Source organism: Ceratotherium simum, chromosome 8 (genome assembly GCF_057802395.1).
Source record: "Ceratotherium simum simum isolate JZ-2026a chromosome 8, ASM5780239v1, whole genome shotgun sequence".
Lineage (NCBI taxonomy): Eukaryota > Metazoa > Chordata > Mammalia > Perissodactyla > Rhinocerotidae > Ceratotherium > Ceratotherium simum.
Genome location: NC_141907.1, coordinates 13,365,640 through 13,387,495, shown reverse-complemented (window position 1 = coordinate 13,387,495; position 21,856 = coordinate 13,365,640). Strand labels below are relative to the sequence as shown.

Genomic DNA, 21,856 nt, shown 5'->3' with positions numbered 1-21,856 from the left:
TGGGCAGAGAAAGCTCCACTAAGCACTGGCCCTTAGGAGATGGGGGGAGAGGGAGAGTGGGTATTTATGGCTTCAGCAGAAGTGGTCTGTCTACCAGGACTTCCTGGGCGATGGCAGTTGATAACCCAGAATGTGTCTGTAAAATTGCAGAGTAGACCAAGATTAGTTTTGATGCTGTGTTTTTAGTTTCTCTCTCTTGTCCCTTGGTACTTCACTCTCCTGGAATCTCAGCACTCAGGAGCCTATTGCTTCTTTCCTAGATCCTATGACTTTTCTTTCGGCCTTTGTCTTCCTCCCTGATGGGCCTGACTCTATTGTTCTCTAGTTGTGAGACCTGGGGCAAGTTGCATAAACTCTTTTCTTCCCCCCTATAAAATGGTCACTACCTCATATGATAATATTTGCTATGTAGAGAGACCACATATGGAAAGCCCTCAAGAAGTCACAATGAGGGTATTGTGTTGAGCAATTTACTATATACTGACCACACATTCATCTTTATAAACAGATTGAATTCTCACAATAACCCTGTGAAAGAGGAATCATTATTAATCCCATTTTACAACTGAGGAAACCAAGGCACAATTAAATTAATTTGCCTAAAGGACGATACAGCTTTTAAGCGCTGATGCTAATATGTGAACAGGCAGTCTGGCTCATGGGACTTATTATATTATTAACCACGATGCTCAGAGCCTCTCTAAAAAATGTTAGTTATTATTATTATTATTGTTCCTAACTATTCTAGAGAACACTAGGGCCCAAGAGAATTAACAGCTATTCAGTTCCTTAGTCGTATTAATCTGGGAAGATTCAGCCAGTTCAAGTATCTGAGAAGTCAGATGGTAAAGATACCATTTAATTTTTTAAAAAAGACTTTTTAAAATTTTAGAATACTTTTAGACATATACAAAAGTTACAAGGAGTCCAGAGAATTGCCATGGACCCTGAGCCCATTTCCCCAGTTGTTAAGCTCTTAACGTCAGTGGTACATTTGTCACAACGAATGAACCAATATGAATGCATTATGATTAGCTCAAGTCCATACTTTGTTCAGATGTCTTCAGTTTTTATGTAATGTACCCAGGCTTCCATCCAAGGCACCGCATTACATTTAGTCATCATGTCTCCATAGGCTCCTCTTGGCTGGGACAGTTTCTCAGACTTCTCTTGCTTTTGATGACCTTGACAGTTCTGAGGAGCACTGCTCAGGTATTTGGCAGAATGCCCCTCTGTGTGGGTATGTCTGTTGTTTTTCTCATGGTTAGACAGAGGCTGTTGGTTTCTGGGAGGAAGACCACAGACATAGAGTGCCATTCTCATCACAGCAAACAAAGGTACATGTTATCAACGCGGTTTGTTAGCGATGCTGTTAAGCTCGCTCAGCTGGCTGAAGTAGTATTTGTCAGGCTTCTCCACTGTCAAGTTACTCTTGCTTTTCCCTATTTCCATGCCATTCTCTTTGGAAAGAAGTCACTATTGCACAAGCCACGCTTAAGAGGTGGGAAGTTATATTCCCCTCCTTGCAAGGAGAGTATCTACATAAATTAGTTATAATTCTTTTGCTTGGGAGATTTGTCTCTTCCCCCCATTTATTTATTCAACTATTTGTTTATATCAGTATGGATTTGTGTGGATATTTGTTTCACACCTTGGGTTATAATCCAATGCTGTGTTATCTCTTTATTCAAATTGTTCCACCATTGACCATTTAAGCTCTTTCAGTCAGCTCCTGCGTTCTGTATCCCCATCAGTGTGTGTGTGTGTGTGGTGTGTGTTTGAGCACTCCCTTACTTTCTGACACTTCAAGCTACTCCAAGCTCATCTTATATATTTGCTACCCTGGCTCTAGAATTAGCCATTTTTTCAAGGAGGCCCAGTTCCTTTTATTGGAGAATCTGGGTGTTGAGTGTGCTCATTGCTACTGAGACATTATTGCCTCTAGGCCCTCTCAGTGGAGAGAGTTTGGAAATATATGTGTGTATACTAACCCCATTTAATGTTTTTAAGCAAATGTTTCCCAAATTTCTTTGAATGCAGGCCTCACTTAAAATGCCCAAAACATTGCTAAACATTTCTTAGAACATTAGTTTTCCGTGGAACCAATTTACCACACAATACTATAGCAATAGCATTTGTGTAGCTGGATTTCAACAATAAGTATTAATAACAATAGTCATAATAATAGTAGCATTTATTGACTACCTATTCTGAACTAGTATGGTGCTCGTCCTGGTGGTTAGGGTGGTAGGATAGACTCCTAGGTCTCTATTCTCAAGGGATTCAGAGTGTAGTGGGAAATAAACAAATAAAGGAACAATTAAAAATTGGTATCATAAGTGGTATGCTAGAAAGAAAGCCAGCCTGTTCTGGGACCCATATGAGGGGTCCTCACTGCCTGAATAACTGCCTCAGCTTTCTGCCCTCCCCTTGCTTCCCTCCAGTCCATCAGCCAAGCTGAGCCAAAGTAAGCCATCTCAAATGATGCTGGGAAGGTGTCTCTCTACTGGAAATCCCTTCAAGGGCTTCCTATTCGCCTCAGGCTAAAGCCCAACAGGGATAGAACTGGAACAAATGGGCAAGGTGTCTAGGGGGCAGATATTAAGGAGGCACATGTTTTCAAGTGTGACCTTGTGCTTGTTTGACCCTGAAAGTGAGTGCCGCCTTAAATTTTGCCCAAACTTCTCTAGGTGACTTACAAGGCCTTATGATTGGGCCTCTGCTGCTTGTGGTCTCTTTAACTGTCCTCTCACTACAGGCACACGCTCTCTCTCTCCCTCCTTCTCTCTCTGTCCCTCCCTCCCTCCCTCTCTCTCTTTCTCTCTGTTGGCAGCCTCACTCAACATCCTTTTCTTCCTCAGGCTCTTTCTCACTCCGGGCCATCACAGAAAGGTCTAGATGTTTTTGGAACAATCTTTCTTCTCCTCTTCATCTGACCAATCCCTACTCATTCTGAAGGTCTTGAGTAAGGGTTACTTGTTCCAAGATTTCCCTGCCCTTAACCCTTGATCTTCCTCAAGATCCTGTTTTCAAGTATGTGTCTTCATAGCGCCCTCTACTTGCCCAGAGAGACATTTATTTACTCCACTGATTGTCAGTACTTGATTGACTGTCTTCTCTGTACTTAATCTCTTTGAGGGAAGGACCACGTGGACCTTGCTTGCTGTAAGTTCCCAGTGCCTGGAGCTTGGCTGTGGTGCCCAATACTCTGCTGTTGAGTACATGTATGCATGAATGTACGAGAGAGTGAACTCAGACTGGGCATCATGGAAGGCTTCCCAGAGCAGGTGATGCTTGAGTTAAATCAAGAGAAGAAAAGATGAGGCTTCAGTCAGGCTGAGAACCTTAATGAGAGTTAGGTTGAATCATAGGAAATATCATTTCTGTAAGTCAAAAATGGTTGAATATTCATAAGGGTCAACCTAGTAATAGCTAACATGATTGACTACTTAGTGTGTGTTTTAAGTTCTTGACATGTACGACTCATTATTGATGTTATTCACCCAATTAGGTAAACACTTCTATTACTTACATTTGACCAACGAAGAAATTGAGCCACAGAGAAGTTAAGTAACAGACCGAAGATCACATAGCCCAATAGCAAAGCCAGGGCGCCAGCCCAGGATGTCTGCTTCAGAACTCTGAACCCTTAGCCAATATTTTGAAAGCAAGGAAAGTGGGGACCAAGGAGGGGCATTAAGGAGGGTGTAAGAAGGTAAGGTGTGCATTTCTCATAGAGATCTGCTGGGCAGACTGAAAGTGAAGTGACAGCTTAGGAGGAGCTACAACCATCCTGAGATGGTCATCCTGAGGCTATCACAGTTTCCCTTAATCACCTCTTCCTTTAGCCAGAGCACCTTCCAGCCCCCACCTTCTGCCAACAAAGGTACCTGCAGGGTGTACAGACCACAGCCTGGCATTTCAGGGGGTTTATAGCCAAACCATCCCAGCTCTGCCCCAGCTGTCAGCCCCACACTGCTTAATCCATAGGGCCACATATTTGTGCTGTTTGCTTTGGGCTTAAGGTCTTTAGTGGGTTCCAAAAGGAGTACTGGAGAAGGTTCTGGAGAAGGGCTCTTTTCTGACGAGAGAGGACTGCTTCTCCATTTTACCAAGGCCCTTCTTCTGGAAGTATGCAAATGTATTTTGGATATGGTAACATTTATTGAAACGGGCAGTGTAGCTTCACGACCTTTAGCTGTTAAATCTAAAATTTTACTAAGAAAGCTGGAAAAGGAAATTTAATTGCTCTAATGACACTGAAAGTGGTTCTATGTAGATTTGAAGACAATTAGCTTCCACATCTGTAAAATGGGAACAGAGCCTGCCTGCTCTCTTCAGTTGTGGCCCCTCTGAGTCTCCAGTCCAGCTGATGATTGTCACCACATCGTAGTTCTGACTGCTGCTCCGCACAGCCGTGCTCCAAAATCCTGATGTATATTCTGCCCCAACAGAGTGACTTACACTGCAAATAGAGGTTACAAATAGGAATCATCTCCAATCCCTTTGTAATAATTTGTGAATTATTTACAGGAAATGCTTAGATCTATTCAGGTGTTTTTATTTCCAGGAATAAAATACTCTGCTTTTTGTATGTATAAATGGCTGCTTACGAGAAAAAAAAATCTCCTTAAGTTGAATAAAAACACGTCTTGGGTAAAGTCCCAAGTGATTAGAAATAAGAAGCTTGAAATGACAACCCCAGGAGCTGGTGGCTTGATGGCTTGGGCTTCAAATGGAATTTCACCTACTGAACCTGTAAGTATAATTAAGCGCAAAACACCACCTGAAGGAACACTGAGGATTTGATGTAAACCCACAGAAGCCAGAACATTCAGAATTAAGGCTCTAAGGTCAGCAGGCTCATCCTGCCCCGGTTAGAGGATGCTTTGATATTGTTCTGTCCCCCCGGGGCAGAAGCTGCAGGTAATCTCCTAAACCATGAGGACCAGGAAAAGGGGCACAAAAGCTCGAATTAAAGGCAACACGAATGCCAATTTTCAGCTGCTCTCCTTTTGTTAGCTGAAGGAAGCCTATAGATTCTATTGAGCACATTTAGAAATGAAGTTTCCTGATTTGGAAAATCAAGTGGTTGAGCTGTACAAAGAGAATAGCCACCTTCCACCTCTACTTGTATAACCCGAAATCCTTACAACACACTTCACGCAAGGGGTGCTGTTCCCTTGGGGCCCAACTCCTTTCCTTTTGGGTGTGAGGAAGGCTTGGGATCATCAACCTCGTCACCCAAGGATAAAATGAAGACTTCCCAAACTGGAGCTTCTCCTCCTGCGCTCGAGGAAACTACTTTCCTACCTTGACAATAGATGAAAAAATATATGTTAGCTCCCTTCAGAGGCAGCAAAATGGGACGGAACGGCTGTCCCAGGTGGGAATCAGCCCAGCCTGGCAAATCCATAAAGTAGGAAAAATATATCCCTCCCAGGACTTTAGGGCGAAGAGGGTCTTTTTTCTTTTTAAACATTTACTTGTTATTTGTTATCTGGCACTTATAGTAGCAGATTTTCTGGAAAGACAAAATAGGTTAATAGACATGGAAGGAGGAGGAAGTGAGGAGGGACTCAATATTCATGAAATGACCACAATGGGCCATTATACTTATATTGTATCACATAATTTAATTTTATCTAATTTTCATAAAAATCTATGAATTAGATTTTTTATAGATAAGGTGATAGCTCAGAGAAATTAAATAACTTGCTCAAAGTCACACAGCATGTATGAGGCAGAGCTGGGATTTGAACCCCCAAACCCATGTTTATTTCTACCGCAGTAGGCAGGAAACGTTTTCAAAGTGCATTCATAGAATGTATCATAACATTCTTTCTCTCCTTCATCCTGTTAAAGCTTCTGGTAAGAGTTTTTATAATTCCTGCCTGCGAGTCACTGAGCAAAGAGAGCTGTTTAATTGCAAAGGTAGCCGGGAGAAGGGAAGGGATAGGAATGTGGCTAACTGGGAGGAATGCCAGGTTTTCACATTTTCTGCCCGGATTGGCAGGGCAAAGTCTATGGGCACAGTACTTTCCCCTTAATCATAACGCACCTTTTGAAAGGAAATGAGAAGTTGCTGAGAAAGAACAATGGGATAATCGGTTCTGGGGAAGGGGACTTACTAGACAAGGAGCAGTTTTCAACTCGATGACACTTTTCATCTGCTTTAGAATGTGAGCTAGGTCTTAAAGAATTATCCTGTGTGATGTGATGAATATTTCTTTCCTATACGGTGGAGAGAAATAGAATCTCATGGCTAAGAGTCAAGTCAGATCAAATTTAAAGAATAAAAAATTAAGGCAGCAAATCAATACCTATCTCACAAGGTTGTTATGAGGATTAAATATTTATAAAGCACGTAGAACAGAGCCTGGCAGACAGTAGGGGTATAAGTATTTGCTACATAACAGTCAATGGGCTGCCCTCTTGTCCTTATTGGAACATGAGTTCTAAGCATAGCTCATATTCCTGTCATGCAGTAAATGCTCAATAGAAGTTTAGTGGATGAAAAACTAAGGCTAACTATAAAGACCTCAAAATACGTGAAATTCTCTAAGTGTATACATGTTAAGGTGCTAGGAGTACAGAATACTGCAAAATCAAGATTGAGATTGTTCAACTTCTCTTCTCCAAAATTGGGAATTCATCTATATAAGTCTTTAAAAAATTAGTAAGTTTAAGAGAGAATTATTGCATATAAAAAACTATTTGGAGCTTCCAGTTTTAACCACTTAAGTGTGTACCATTCTATGTGGATGGCCTAAATGCTCAAGTTGGTTGGTGAAATGAACATACAGACGTTGTCATGTTTCTGGAGATTATAGGTGAGCACTTCATGACACCTGAAGGGTCCATTCATAATCTTCAATAAAGCATTGGTTTATCTGTATGTGGGTCACAACCCCCTTTGCAACAGCGAGAATGAGAGAGGTGCTACAACAAATTACTTGATTAGCTATCCTTCAAAATTAAATTGGTTCTGATCTGGATGTTGTCAAAAAAAAAAAAAAACTAAGGCCTGGGGAAGATTACGGTGTTTATAAATCAAAAACAGCTGCTTCCATTTGTAATGGCATTTTGTTTAAAAAAAAATCCTGATTTGACAATCCCCCTTTCAGGTTTGAGTTCACTACAAATGTGAAAAACAGGCAGGGTATTAAAGCACAAAGAACAGGTTTTATCATGGAAATTCTAAAATGCCCTTAACTGCGGTGGTGTGAGATGTTGGCTTGTCTATCCGTGTAGAGAGCTCACCCAGCAGTTGATAATGACAGGTAGTTATGTAAATAGATTTCCAGAGCCAGGCAGTTGGGCTTCCATAGAAAATAGAAGTCCACTGAGCAGAGAGGATGCTAAGAAAACTCCTAGTGTAAAGGAATATCCAGCTGTCATCTACACTGAATCCTAAGTCCTGCGTTGCCTGTTTCTGTCCCTACTAAGGCTACCACAATTTCACAGGAGGCCCTTCTATAGTTACCACTATAGGCATTTTTCTGTTTCTGGTTCATTCCCCAAAGTCACTTGCAAGATCCTTAAGCTTAGCTCTGGGTGACCTGGAACAACAACTGGACAGCTCAGTGGACCAACGCTTTCTGTGTTACTATCCAGTGAACCTGTGGGCGGTGGTTCCAGGACATTCTAACCTCTGAAACCTTCCTCCTGGTTATTGAGGAAAAATATATTAGTTCCATCAGACTGCTTTGTATTATGATCTGGGGAGGCAACGAGACCGAGGGGTCACACAGACCTGAGTCTGAATCCTGCCCTCACCCCTGAGCAGTTTTAGCATGCTGGTCAGATTAGTCAGGCTCTCCGCGTCTCAGTTTGTAAAACACGACTTCTAAGTGCTGACTAATAAGTGCTGACAGTGAAAACGGGTTGCAAGGACTCTGTGTCTGTTATCAGTGGATGCTTTCATCACTGGTTACTGTTACTGACTATAGGACTTTGAAAAGGATGCAAGGGGCAACATCACACTTGAGGTCATCTGCTGTGTGTCCTCGAGCAGATAACTGAAACTGAACCTTGGTTCCTCATCTGTAACACAAGGATAACTATATCCATCTCACAGGGTTTTTGGAAGATTAAATGAAACGTTTGGTGAGTGTCTGGAACGTCGCAAGCACTGAGTAAATGGATTAACGGTAGTTGTGTTATTTTTGTTATTGCTGGTTGAAACTACTGCTACAAACAAAAATGAAATGATGAGCTTCCCCTAGATAGTCCCCATCACTTTCCTCTGCTACATTGGTTTCATAGCCTCTAAAGTTTGGCTTATCTCTTGGTTTGTTTCTTGTCTCACTCCCCTTCTCGAATATAAGTTCATGAGGCCAAGGAGCCTTTATTTGTCTGCTTCACTGCAGTGTCCTCCACCTCCTACTTCGACGTCTGATTCATCACGGGCACTCAATAAACATTTGTAGCGGGAAGGAATGAATAAATAGAGGCTTTAGGCAAAACACCACTTTCTCCATCGCTTTGGGATCCCTGGACCTCTGTGCAGGAGCTCTCCGGAGTCTGCCTGATGCCTGATTGATTGTTCTGCTGTGGGCATCATCCTCCGAGAAGATGCTCTCCACCTCTTGGCATCTTCTCCGTCCACCTCCTTCCTCTGCCTGTTCCCCCTCCCCCAACCAGTGTGTGCTCAGGGAATGCAAACTAATTTAACCAAAGCCAAACATAATTAGGAGAATAAATCTGCTGCTGCTACTGCTGCTGCTGCTGGAGCAGCAGAAAAAAAATCATTGAGTGCATTCCAAAATGAAATCTGGTCTGGCAGCCTTTTGGACCCCCCACTGTTAGTGTAATGGCTGTGCTGCTGTGGGCTGCCCCCTTCCCCACTAGCCTGGCCCGGGAAGAGTTACTTGCACAGTGGCACCACTTTGTTACCAGTGGTGGAAAGATAATATCCACCCTACAAATTTGCCAGTTCTTAAGACTTCACTGTTAGTGTCATGTGACACAAGGCAGTTCCAAATCTGAACTGGTACTTCCTTTTGTTCCCTTGTTCCTTAGTTTGCTTATTCATCCATCCATCCATCCATCCATCCATCCATCCATCCATCCATCCACCCACCCACCAATGCTTATCCAGCTTCTGCCATTGTGCCAGGCACTATGTTAGAATTACAGCAGAGAGAAGAGCTGGTCCAGAGGGTCTCTGTTGAGGGTGGGATGGTTCGGTGGCCTACGATTTTTGGAAGATTAACTAGGATCTAAGGTGCCCCTTTGTGTCTCCTGGCTTCTGATCAGACATCTGGATGGACCCCACCCCATAGATCTCCCAGGAACAGGAAGGCTCAGCATTTGAAGAATTAGCATAGTAAGCATTTCTTTTTGACTTCAATTTTATGTTTATTTGGGTTGCTTGAAGTGGGGGAACCTGATGTAGATTACACAGAGCACCCTCTCCCATCACCACCCCTGAAGTTCCTCTTTAGCCATCCCTTGGCATCCTGCTTTTGTGGAGATTATAGTCTCTGTTAATAGAATGGTACTCAGCTCCTTGGTCACTCTTGCCACAGGTAAAAGGCTATTGAGGAAGCTCTTGAGACTTTCTTGAAGCCAGACATCACACATCTGTCTGGATCTTGATTGCTAACTCCCCTCCAGTGCCCTCACTTCAACACTACACAGAGAACACCCATCAGACCCAGAGGAAGGAAGTACCTCCGCAGCCGGGAAGAAGGGGAATGAGGAGATACATGCATTCTGAGCTTCATTTCATTCAAACCTAAGTGGTGGGAAGCAAATCCGAATTCGCGTCCTGCCATCCCCCTTTCTAATAGCAACCTTTATGATGTAGGGAGTGACTGAGTAGGCCGTGCACTTTGTTAAGCCCTTTATACGAGGAAGTGCACTGAGCCCTTACAGCAGTCCTGCAAGGCACTAAAAGAGTTCCCACTCTTTGAATAACAAAATCAAGGCTTGACAGTAGGAAGCGACCTGCCAGCGCCATATGCCTTCTAAGTGGCAGCATTGGGGTTTGAGCGAAGATTTGCCCTGATCTTGGTACTACAGCACCCTCTGCTTTGCTTGTAACAAATCTTGCTGCACCCTACTTTTTTTTTTTTTTGTAAGGAGGATCAGCCCTGAGCTAACATCCATGCTAATCCTCCTCTTTTTGCTGAGGAAGACTGGCTCTGAGCTGACATCTATTGCCAATCCTCCTCCTTTTTTCCCCAAAGCCCCAGTAGATAGTTGTATGTCATAGTTGCACATCCTTCTAGTTGCTGTATGTGGGATGCGGCCTCAGCATGGCCGGAGAAGTGGTGTGCTGGTGCGCGCCCGGGATCCAAACCCGGGCTGCCAGTAGCGGAGCACACGCACTTAACTGCTAAGCCACAGGGCCGGCCCGCTGCACCCTATTTTTATTGTCCATTTATTACTGTGTGTTCTCTCTGTTGGCCGTACACTTTTTTGAGGCAGGGCTGTGTCCTTATGGTTCCCTGTATGTCCCCCAACCCTTAGCACAATCCCTGACGTAGCAGAGCTGTTCAATACACATTTATTGAGTAAGAGAGAGAAGAAACAAATAAATGCCTCTTCAGCACCTGGTACTTCTTCCCTTCTTTAGAGCAGCCTTTTTTTTTAAAAAAAAAGATTTCAGCCTATTTCAGAGGGAAGATTTTCATTTCCATTTTGTGACTGACTTTATTTAAATATCAACAGTGGGTACCTTCCCTTCGAGGGCCCATAAGGCAACTCTGCTTCTGAGGCAAGATGGCTGAGAGAAGAAAGCTGTGCTGGGTCATCTCTCTGCCGGGGCCAGGGATGCATTCATGAACGATTCGGGAGGAGAGACTCTGCAGGACTTGGGCTCTGGTTTGGTGTGGGGAGGAGAGGCAGGTGACTCTGGTTTCTGGTGAGGCACATGTGTTTCCCAAGGACAGAGAGGCCCAGCCATTTGAGGAGTTCCCCGTTGTTCTAAGTCTTATATCAACACCACGAAGGAGGTGTTGGTCCCTCCCCCTTTCTTAGCCCTTGACTTCTATGCCACACATTTGGCCCTTACAACATGCCACCATGATTTCTCTGTTTGAATGCGTGTTTATGTGTGCATGTCACCACTCAGCCAGGGAGAGTAAAAATTCATTTATGGTAGGACCTGTTTGCATCCCCAGGATCCAGTTTCTCAGTAGATGAGAGATTTATAGTGTAGGGGAGGAAAAAAATCTTTTCCTCTACCCACCTTAGGTTCTCTGACTGGGGCCATGAAAATTAGACTGACAAAAGATAGATTTACAAGAGAAAAACAAACAGAAGTTTATTAACATTTGCATCACACATACACACGGGAGCACTCAGTGATGAGTAACTCAAAGGGGTGGTTAGAACTTGGGCTTATATAGCATCTTAACATAAGAACAATAAATTTGTAGAGAAGTGACGAGACAAAGAAAAAAAAAAAGAACTTTGCGTTTCTAGGGGCAGTAGGTGTGGGAAGGTAAATATATGGGGGATCTAATGGAAAGATAAGGGCTAGTTAGCAAAGTGTAATATGTAGATTCCTCTGATGCCTCTGGGCTAATAAAGGTCTGGAGTTGTCTCCTGTGATCAACTTCTGTCCTTCCTGGTAGAGAGGGGAGGGGAACACATTTACAACTTTATGTCCTGCTTTTAGTTATATGGGGGAGGGTAGATAGCTTTCTTGTATCTGCTTCTTTTCAATTGCCTTCAGCTCAAAATTATCCTCATGCCAAAGTGGCATATTTTGGGTGGTATATTCTGGTCCCCTTCAATAGTCAGCAAACATGTGTTGAGGACCTCTAAGTGCTGGGCAGTGCAGGCCTACAGCAGTAAGCACAACAGATAAAAACGTCTGCCTTGTTGAGCTCACATTCTAGTTGGGGTGAGACAGACAATAAACGAGTAAACATATAGAAGAGCAGATGCTCAAAACTTTTGTGGTTGATAATGATGCCGACTACAGCATTTGCCAGCTCTGCTAATGAGTCTCCCTGGAAACTTGAGTGGTTGATAAGAGGATTAAGAACCTAGAAAAGTCATACTAGTAGATCGGCCGACTCATGAATTACCGAAGCCCGTGGATCACGATGGATGTAGGATTCTGTCAGTTACATTCTGGCTGATAAGAAATTCAATGAAAATGCATATGTTTAAACTTTCTTCTTAAGGTGTTTGTTCCAGAAGTCAGAGCTCCCTTTTAGTGGTTGCTAATATCAGGAAATGAATATCTGATTACATGTTTCTAAGGCGAGTCCCTTAGCAGCAGGTGGAATCTCATCATATCGTATCTTCTGCATAATTCATTTTGGGGACAGTCCCTTGAGTTTTGCTTTCAAAACTTGAGGAGAAAAACGAAGCTGGTTTGGGGGTCAGAAGAGTTTTTAACCTCTCTGGATAAGCAAAAATACCTAATGTGATTCTAGGAACAGACCCTGAAATGTGGATTTCTTGAGAAACGACAGAGGAGCTAGGTCATTCTCTCATCTGGTGTGGGTGTGCAGGGCGACGGGGAGGGAGCAAGCCTGCAACAGAACATGAGCCTGCAAACCAGCCAGCTAGCACGTTCTCCACGCTGCCCTGTTTATCCATCATGCATTTCTCAGGAACCACTTCCCATGCTTGACTAGAGCTTATTATCCCAGGAATATTACAGAACACTGTTTTCTCTACTTTTGCCTGATGCAGCGTCTGCCCTGCGGTTGAAGCCACACAGGCAATGCTTGCACATTACATTTTGGCCTGTTGCGGAGCCAGAATGGGCACTTGCAGCTGCGTGTTATGGTGATGCATCCGTCCTCACCACAAAGCCCCTCTGTGTCCCAGCAGAGCACGAGGGATTCTCCTGGGAGTTGACCCTGTCCTCTTCTCTTCTGACCTGGCCTGCAGTGGAACTGGGGCCCAGGAAGTGATTGGGAAGAGGTTGGAATTGGATTGTGCTTTCTTCAGTCCCTGCTCTTGCTGAGCACTAGGGTGCTTGTGGCCTAGGGTCTTCAGGACACTAGGATGGAGCCAGGTTTATTGTGCCAACAGACATTTTCTTTGTGCCACCTTTAATTTAACCACCCAGAGAATTTCTTCGAGGCTTTTTAAAACTAAATATATTTTTGCAAAATTTGGGTCATTAAATATACATATACATGTATATGTATAACTTTATATATTGTGCTTATTTCATTCACTATTATATCATAAGCATCTTCCCATGTCATTATTAACAATTGAAAAATAACTTTTTCCTCAATTATAAAGCAACAACCATTGTCTTAGTCCATTTGGACTCCTATAATAAAATACCATAAACTGGACGGCTTAAAAACAACAGAAATTTATTTCTCATGGTTCTGGAGACTGGAAGTCCAAGATGAGGGTGCCAGCATGGTTGTGTCCTGGTGAGAGCTCTCTCCCAGTTGCAGAATGCCATCTTCTCCCTGTAACTCCACATGGCCAAAGGAAGGAAGGGAGCTCTGTGGTGTCTTTTCTAAGAGCACTAATCCCATCTGTGAAGACTCCACCCTCATGATCTAATCACCCCCCAAAGGCCCCTCCTTCTAATATCTTCACATTGGGCATTAGGTCTCAATATATGATTTGGGAGGACACAAGCATTGAGACCATAGCACCTATTTATTATAGAAAACGACTGTAAAATCTGTAGGGAATGGACTGTACTCAAGGTTGGCAGAGCAAAGGGATATTGCAGTCTACACCCAGGGAGCCAGATCTTCAGCACTACTTTAGTGCTACTAAATGGATATTTTCTGTCACTACTTTAAGGAGCATAAAAACAGGTGCAGAAGCACATGGGGTATATAATAGGGTGTGGATGGAGTTGTTGGGAGAAGTCAGAAGGAAGGAGATAGATGGCAGGTACCAAGGCAGGTTGAGATTAGACCCCAGAGAGCCTTGAATGACGTACTGAGGAATTTGAACTTTATTCTCTGGGTAAGGGATTCCATTCAAGACTTCTACCAGAGGAGAGAAGGATCAAGCACGGGCAGGAGGAAATGCACAGCGTTCTTGGTTCACACAGCCTTTGGCCACCTCCGCCTCTGAAGCGATTGCTGGGTCCTGAGCCATTCCTCATGATGGAGGAAGGAAGTGATCTGCTGGCTTGGGACCAGCCTCTGAGACCCTAGAAAGAGATGTGTTTCCTATCTCCCTCTAAAGACTGGAAGTCTGAGATGCTGATGTTATATGCCCCTTAGGAATCACTTTATCTGTTGCATAACTCATTAATTTTTCAGGTTCCAAAACTGAGATCCAGAGAGTAGAGCAAATTAGAGAGGCATAGCAATGGTTGTAAGCGCACGTGTTTGTGGGTGAGTTGCCTGTCTCTCTGAGCCTCAATGTCTTCATCTATAAAATGGAACAAGAACACATACCTCACAGTGACGCTGACTGGGTTAAGTGGAACAAAGCATGTAAAATGTTTAGCGCTGGTGCTTGGCACATGTCAAAAGTCTTCAGGTAAGAGTAACTATCATCTCTATTGCCATCAACATCCTCATCATTATCACTGGGGTAGTGGAGGTCATATAGCATTAGTGGTATTGATAAAATCTGTCCAATGGCTAGTAGGCAGATCTTATATCATCGTTGTACCGGCCCAGGAACAAGACCTTAAGCATATCTCCCTGCCTGATGGTAATCTGCCTAATTTAACGTTTTCAATCAGAAGGTCCTTGAAGACAAATTTTTAAAAAATAATTCAGTTTTGTACCCACTGTAATGAGGGCCACGGGAAGTACTTGATTGGGTTATGAAGAAGTATTTTTTCCTGCTCTGGCCTCTTTGGTATTGTAGTGGATTTAGCCTATTGATTTCTTTCATTCCCAGGTAGAGAAACATAGGATTCTCTTTGTATGTGGCCGTGTTTCAACTAGAATTGGGACATGGGTTTATTTAGAGTCGTCACGTCTAGCCCTGCCTCTGAGCAGATCTATACCTTCTCCTATTCTTCCATCTGCTCACCAGTGTGGGTAATAAAACCCTTCCCACGCAGAGATTGCCTGTAAGCCCAGGCCCCAGTGCCCTGTATGTCCACCTGGCCCTCCCAGATGAGTGCTTTCTGTGTCTGTGATTTACACACACGTGCTCAGGTCCACATCTCTTCCTACTGTTCTGCCTGCATCAGAAGGGATGGAGGTGATGGACACTTGGTCAGAAGAGGAAAGAAAAATAAGATCTAACCCTATCAGAGACATGCTGCACTCTTTATAGATATTCACTCATTGCGAGGCTGGGTGCTCAATGAAGTTAGGGGGGATTTAAGTCACTGAAGGAGTGTTTTCAGGTCTCCATCCACTTGTTTATGAGATGGCCACAAGGCAATGCAGGTCCCAGAGGGGTTGCACTCCCTTCCTCTCTGGGTGGGGTCTGCCCACTTGGTATCTATAGCGCACATAAGGAGGGGACTCTTCTAGCTCACACATGTCTACTGGACAAGTAAAATGGTGTAGGGCCCCTTTATGAAAATCAGGCCAAGAGGGACAATATACAAATGTGTGCCCCAGAGACCTCATATTTTAGTGACTTTGAAGTGTGTTTAGTGTGTTGAGTGACTGGTGAAGCTGTGCTGAGAGAGCGTGAACAGATTTGGGGTACACAGAGAGTAGAATGATCCATGGAGCCAGCCAGGCCTGGATCTGAGTCCTGGATGTGTTTTAATTGTTCTTGGCCTCAGTTTCCTTTTCTGTAAGATGAGACAAGTGATACTTTATCTCAGAATTGTCATGGGGATTAGATACGAGGTGTGCAGAGTGCTGGTACCATATATCAGCTGGACATTCAAGCAGCTGGGAATTATTCAATAAATTGCATTTGTTCTTATTTCTTTTTTGTCTATATAGAGAGAGCTTAAGTTCTACGAGATATGAAGTATTATTATTATTTCCATTTTACAGATGAGGAAATTAAAACCAGAGGCTAAGTAACTTGCCAAAATCATACACTAAGTGAGTGGCAGAACTGATTCAAACCAAGGAATCTGACCCTAGAGCCCAGGAGCTTAATCACTGTGCTCTCCTGCCTTCTTCAGGAGGGCTGCAAGTTCAAAGGCACCACGGTGGCCTAAAATTGGTGTGTTCAAGTTATAATGATGTACGGCTGGAATAGAATGAGGGAATAAGGAGATGAGGGCAGAGATGTGATGGCAGCCATCTGGATTGCTGAGGGCCTGTGTGCTGTTCTCAAGACTGCCTTTTCCTCCACACTGATTGGGAAGCTAGTGGGGGGATTTGAGCAGAGGAGGGATGTGGTCTGTGTTTTGAACCCTGTATTTTAACTGTCTTCTCTTCTTCCTAAGAAAGCTGGCATTTTTTAACTCTTTACTGCATGTGTTATTATGCAAAGCACTTCATGTGCATTTTCTTATTTAATTCTTAAGCCAAATTTGCAAGGTGGGAATTACCAGCCCCAATCTACAGATGAGGAAACTGAGGCATAGACGGGTTTAGTAATTGGTCAAAGGTCCCATAGCTCGTAAACAGTATAATCAAGTTTGGGTTAAAACAAGATCTGTTTGGTTCTGAAACCAGTGCTCTTTTCTTCTCCCATCTCCAAAGAGTACTCTTTTCCTTTTTTGCTGTTGTTTTTCCATCCTGGTCCACAGACTTAGTTCCAAATGGTCCATATCTCATTTAAAAGGAGGGCTCCCAGAGCTGACTTAGTGCTTCGCAGTGGGCTCATCAACACTGAGGATGGGGACTTCTGTTAATGCCGCCATTATCTGTCACCAAGCTCCCTCATGGTACAGGTGAGGAAGGTGGGATGGATGACAACAGCACTCAGGAAAATAAAAAATCTCTAAGCTGGTTCACCTGAATTCTAGTTCTACGTCTGCCAGCAACTAGTTGTGTGATCTTAAGCACCAGCACTTATCCAACTGTAATCAAGGGTGTCTGCGAATTTGTGTTTTAATGTCTATCTTCCCAGAAGCCTTCAGAAGGATAAGGTCAGTGTTTATCTCACTTCTGGCTGTTTCCTCATTACTTGGAGCAGTATTTGACACATAGGAGAAGCCCAATTACTATTTGCTGAATGAAAAATAATAATAGCTAGCTATTATGGAGTGTTTTATCCCTACCAGGTACATTACATGCCTCGTCCCATACAATTTAATCATCACAACTGTTTAAGGGTGGATAATATTATCATCATCTTCATTTTACAGGTTAGGAAATTGAGGCCAGCAAGTGTTGGCAACTCCTTCAAGATCACACAGAAAAATACATAATTAAGGTGGCCTAAATTTCAATGTCCTTGGATGTAAAATCAGAGACTTGAACTAGCCCATGTCTAAGGGTCCTTCCAGTTCTAAAATTAGACCTAAAGAACCTGACTCCCAGGCTAATCCTTTTTCATCCCAATCTCATTGTGTCCCTCTAACTCAGAAGAGGGAAATTTTAGGACAAATGCACGGTTTTCACAAAGCTCACTTTCTTTCTTTCTTGTGTTCCCTTTTTCAGGGAAGCGCGATGGAAAAAATGAGTTAGCCTGGCCGTCTAGCTGTAGGGGGTAGTGAGCTGGAGGGGAGTCTCTTTGCAGAACTTGGCTTAGGTGGCCTAGGGATTTGAACTTGTGCTGCTGCTGGCAGGACTTCTCACTGCTGCTCAGATGAGCAATGGTTATGCAATTTGCTTTCCCTCCCTAAGAACACCACAGGATGCCTGATCTTCTTGAAATCGCCTCGCCTCGTTTAAGAGTCTGTCTTTTTTGAAGCAAATGTGTCATCTGAAACCTTTTATGGCTTTATGGAAATCTAAATGCGCTTTCTAAGCACGATGGCTTTGGGTTTATCTGCCTGTCTTTTTCGCTCGCACTGTTATCCACACAGGAAGGAGACTGGGTGGCAAGTTAAATGTCTCTTTGACTTTATTGCCACCATCTTGAATGATGAGAGGATATCAAACCCTGTTCTTTGAGAAAGAGTTGAAAGACCCAGGGATGATTAGCCTGGAGAAGAGGAAGGACCGTGGGGGCCACAGCTGTGTCCTCAAATATTTGAAGGCCATTTTTTTTTTAAAAAGAGATTAACGTATTGAGCCCTTAGCTGGTGAACCAGCCCTGAGTAGTCAAGGGAAGTGAGTGACCAAGGAAGCTAATTTCCCCTTCACCTCCTCACTGTCCTCTTTTCGGCTCAGTTGACCGAGCACAACAGCCAGGAACGTCCAAGAATTTCAGGCATCAGTTGAATGCTTACCCTAGATGATGTATAAGGTTCCTGTCATTCTTAGCTTGCTATGATAATCCCACTGGTAGAAATTAAATTTGAAATTATTTTGACTGCTTTCATTTTCTTCTCCAAAATGCACAATCCTCTTCTACATTTTTAAACAGTTAAAATGATGAAAATATGGCAGCATCTCCATTTGTTGCAATAGGATTTATTTACTTTCTCGTTCTTTCTTTTGACGAATTTTATTGAGTATATTGCCCTATGCCGGGCACTGGGATTAGAGCAAGATTAACTTGGTCAGTACCCTCAGGCAGCAAAAAGTCTAGAGCAGGAGACAGACAACAAACACACAAGCAAATAAAACAACAACAAAATCATGACATATAAATGGTATGAGGAAAGTGGACTGAAACTAAATAGAGGAAAGATGTCCTCTTTTAGAGAAAGCTGGATCTACAAGGAGATGGCTCCTCCCTGAGGAGATGACATCAAACTTACCTGAAGACCGAGTAGGTACAAGCCATGGAGGAAAAACTGTATTTGTATATCAGTGAAAATATATGGATTTCTTTCCAGACTTCAATCCGGTATATTTTCTTTTCCTCTCACAACTTCATTAGCTCTATATTGGGTATTTCAATTTCCTTAGTGCAATTCAAAAAACACTTCTTGAGCACATTCCATGTGTCTTGAACTGTGCCAAATGTATTCTTATTTTTCAAATTGATGTATATTTTAACCCTATATGGTAGGATTGACATCAATGAGACAATGGCCGCTAAGAAGGTTAAGCAATTGGTCTACAGTGAGATGTCTAATAATGATTAGAGCTCAGATTTGGACTCTGGGCTGCCTGATTCCTATGTCTGTCATCTCTCCAGTGATCCCTACTTTGTGGATCCTCCTGGACATTTTTGGGGTTCAGGGTTGCCTACAAGTGGCTGAGATCCTCTCCATTGAGGGAACCAGTCAGCTGTCTCAATGACTCTGGCCGTCCATTTGGGCTTCAGGGATCTCGATTCCCATCACCAAGAGAAGCTAACACTATGACTTGGAAGGAAGCCAGGGAGAATAGACTGGGAATAGGGACGGAATAGAACAGGAGCCAAGCTAAAGAACAAGAATGGGCAGTGAAGGGGAAAGGTCAGGATTTCAAGGGCCACACAGAAGGAGCTATAATTCGTTGCAATTTTGTTGGCTTCCTTAAGTGCTTCAGAACGAGTCTTCTTACAGAATATCTCCAAGAGGGAGCACCGCACTGGGCTTGTGCCGCTGCCTGGGCTGAACACAGACCAGGTTGTTGAGTTAGACAATAAAGCTAAAGCAGATGAGATGGAGCCCTCAGCTGAGGGAGGCTCAAGGGGAGAAGGCACAGGCAGTGAGTGGAGTCGGCAGCCAGCCACTGACCTACTTTGCTCCTCTTCCCTCTGGTAGACTGACTAGATCTGGGGAGAAGATGTGGGTCACTCCTCACACTTTGGCATACCCATGTGTTCAGTGGAGAGTAAAATTCTGTCATACTAAATCCATCAGACGACTGGTGCTTGTGAAGTAAATATATTTTCCAGAATCAAAGACTTAGGTGTAGCCAACTGTACTGGGCTGAATAGTGTGTCTCCTCCCTAAGAAAAAAATCCTGGAATCTCAGAATATGACTTTATTTGGAAATAGGGTCTTTGAAGATGTAATTAGTTAAGATAAAGTCATACTGGATTAGTGTTGGCTCAAATCCAATGTCCATTGTGCTCATGAGAAGAGCAGAGACACAGAGAGAGACTCACATAGGGAGAGTGCCATGTGAAAACGGAGGAGGAGATTGGAGTGATGCAGCTACAAGCCAAGGGTTGCTGAGGATTGCCAGCAACCACTGGAAGCTAGGAGAGAAGCATGGAACAGATTCTTCCTCACAGCCCTCAGAAAGAACCAACCCTGCTGACACCTTGATTCCACTTCAGACTCCAAAACTGTGAGAGAATAAGTTTCTGTCATTTTAAGCTACCAGTGTGTCACCGTTTGTAACAGCAGCCACAGGAGACTAATACACTCACCTACTTAACAGTGAGGACCTCTGAAATTCATTGCTCAGGCCAGGTCTCATTACCAACTATCAATGCTGGCCACTCCTTTGTACCCAGACATAGTTCTTGACCTCATGTCCTACTGCGGTGGGCTGCTTCCTTCTCTTTCTCTCCATCTCCACTCCGAATCCTTTGTGGGCAGATTTAATTCATTGCTGTATCCTCAGCTCCTGGTACACACTTGATACTCAACAAATGTTGAAAGAATGAGTGAATGAAGTGTATACTTGTCATCTAAAGCAGTCTTTCCAAAGACTCAGAAACCGTAAGCAATCTACCATTTTATGTATTCATTCTACTGATGTTATTTAGGGCCTATTCTGTGCCAGGAACCGTGCTAGGAGTTGGAACACAGTGATAAACAAATAAAAAGTCAACATTTCTGCTTTCTCAGGGTTGGGGAAGGTGACAGGGTAGACCAGCAAACAGATACACAAGTATATTCATAGTATAGGCAGCTTTGGATGGTAACAAGTGCTCAGAAGAAAATCAAACAGAACAATGAGTAGCGTAACTGGAGTTTCCTCAGTCAGATGGTACTAGGAAAGGCCTCTCTCTGGGAGGTGACATTTGAGCTGAGACCTAAATAATGAGGATTCCAGTCTTCGCAGGCGTGGAGGCAAGCCTTGCAGGCAGAGGAAGCAGCAAGTGCCAAGACCTGGAAGCAGAAGTCAACATGCGGTGTTCGGAGAACAGGGAGAAAGGTGGTGAGCAAGGCGCAGGGGCCAAGGGGTAGGGATGATGTCAGGAGACAAATTCGCATTCTTCTTCATGGTCTGAAGCCGGAAGAGTTCCAATTCATAGGAGAGTGACTTAGGCACGTGTTTCTGCGGTAAGGGAAGTTGCTTAAAATCAAAATTACATTCTATGTTTATGGCTGGCAAGGGGGAGCCCCAAGGATGATCAAATCCTGCATAAGGAACGGGGCTGGGTTTTCTCCAAGGCTGGAGAGAGGAGAAGCCAGACCTCGCATTTTATCCTCATGAGATCACAAGTCTAAATGGCCACCCATGGAGGCCGTCCTCACTTGGTGCGGTGTATGCCTGGCCTGGCCTTTGCTTTGTTTAAAGTTTCATTTCCTTTGTGTTCTAGCAAAACGCAAGGCAGATCTGAGTTTTGGGGATCATGCCTCTGGCTGATATTAGCCGTGTGTCACTGGTACCAGCTTTTCAGCCATTCTGTGTCCTGTGGTTTGATGGCAGGGATGTGAGAAGTGGCCTCTTGTTACACGGTTGTTTTGTTTGTCCTTGGCTTCTGCATTTTCATTAAATCATAGATGTCTCTAATTGCTTCCATGTGGCCGAACTGCTCTTTGATTGGAATTCTATGGAAAATAGAGTTTGCTTTATTAAATAGCGTTTCTTAAGGGATTTGAGGGGTCTTTGGTTTCCTCTCCCTCTCCACCCCTCTTTTTTTGAGTTTTTAATTTGTTGCAATGTATAATCGCTTGCTTCTGTGTTGGAATTGCTCTCCAAGCTTCCACAATCATGTATTATAATTCCCTTTATTACTGCAGAATCATTTTTAGCCTTCAGTTAAGATGACTGGACAGGAATCAGATTAAATGGAGTTAGTATCTATTTTGCACAGTGCATTGCTTCCAAAGCCAGCAGTTCCCCTTGCT

The 21,856-nt window shown here is 43.5% G+C and overlaps 1 protein-coding gene across 7 annotated transcripts in view; it reads left to right on the top strand.

Annotated features, from left to right (window-relative positions):
• Window positions 1-21,856, top strand: part of LDB2 (LIM domain binding 2) — a 356,991-nt gene that overhangs the window by 92,829 nt on the left and 242,306 nt on the right. The window lies entirely within an intron of this gene.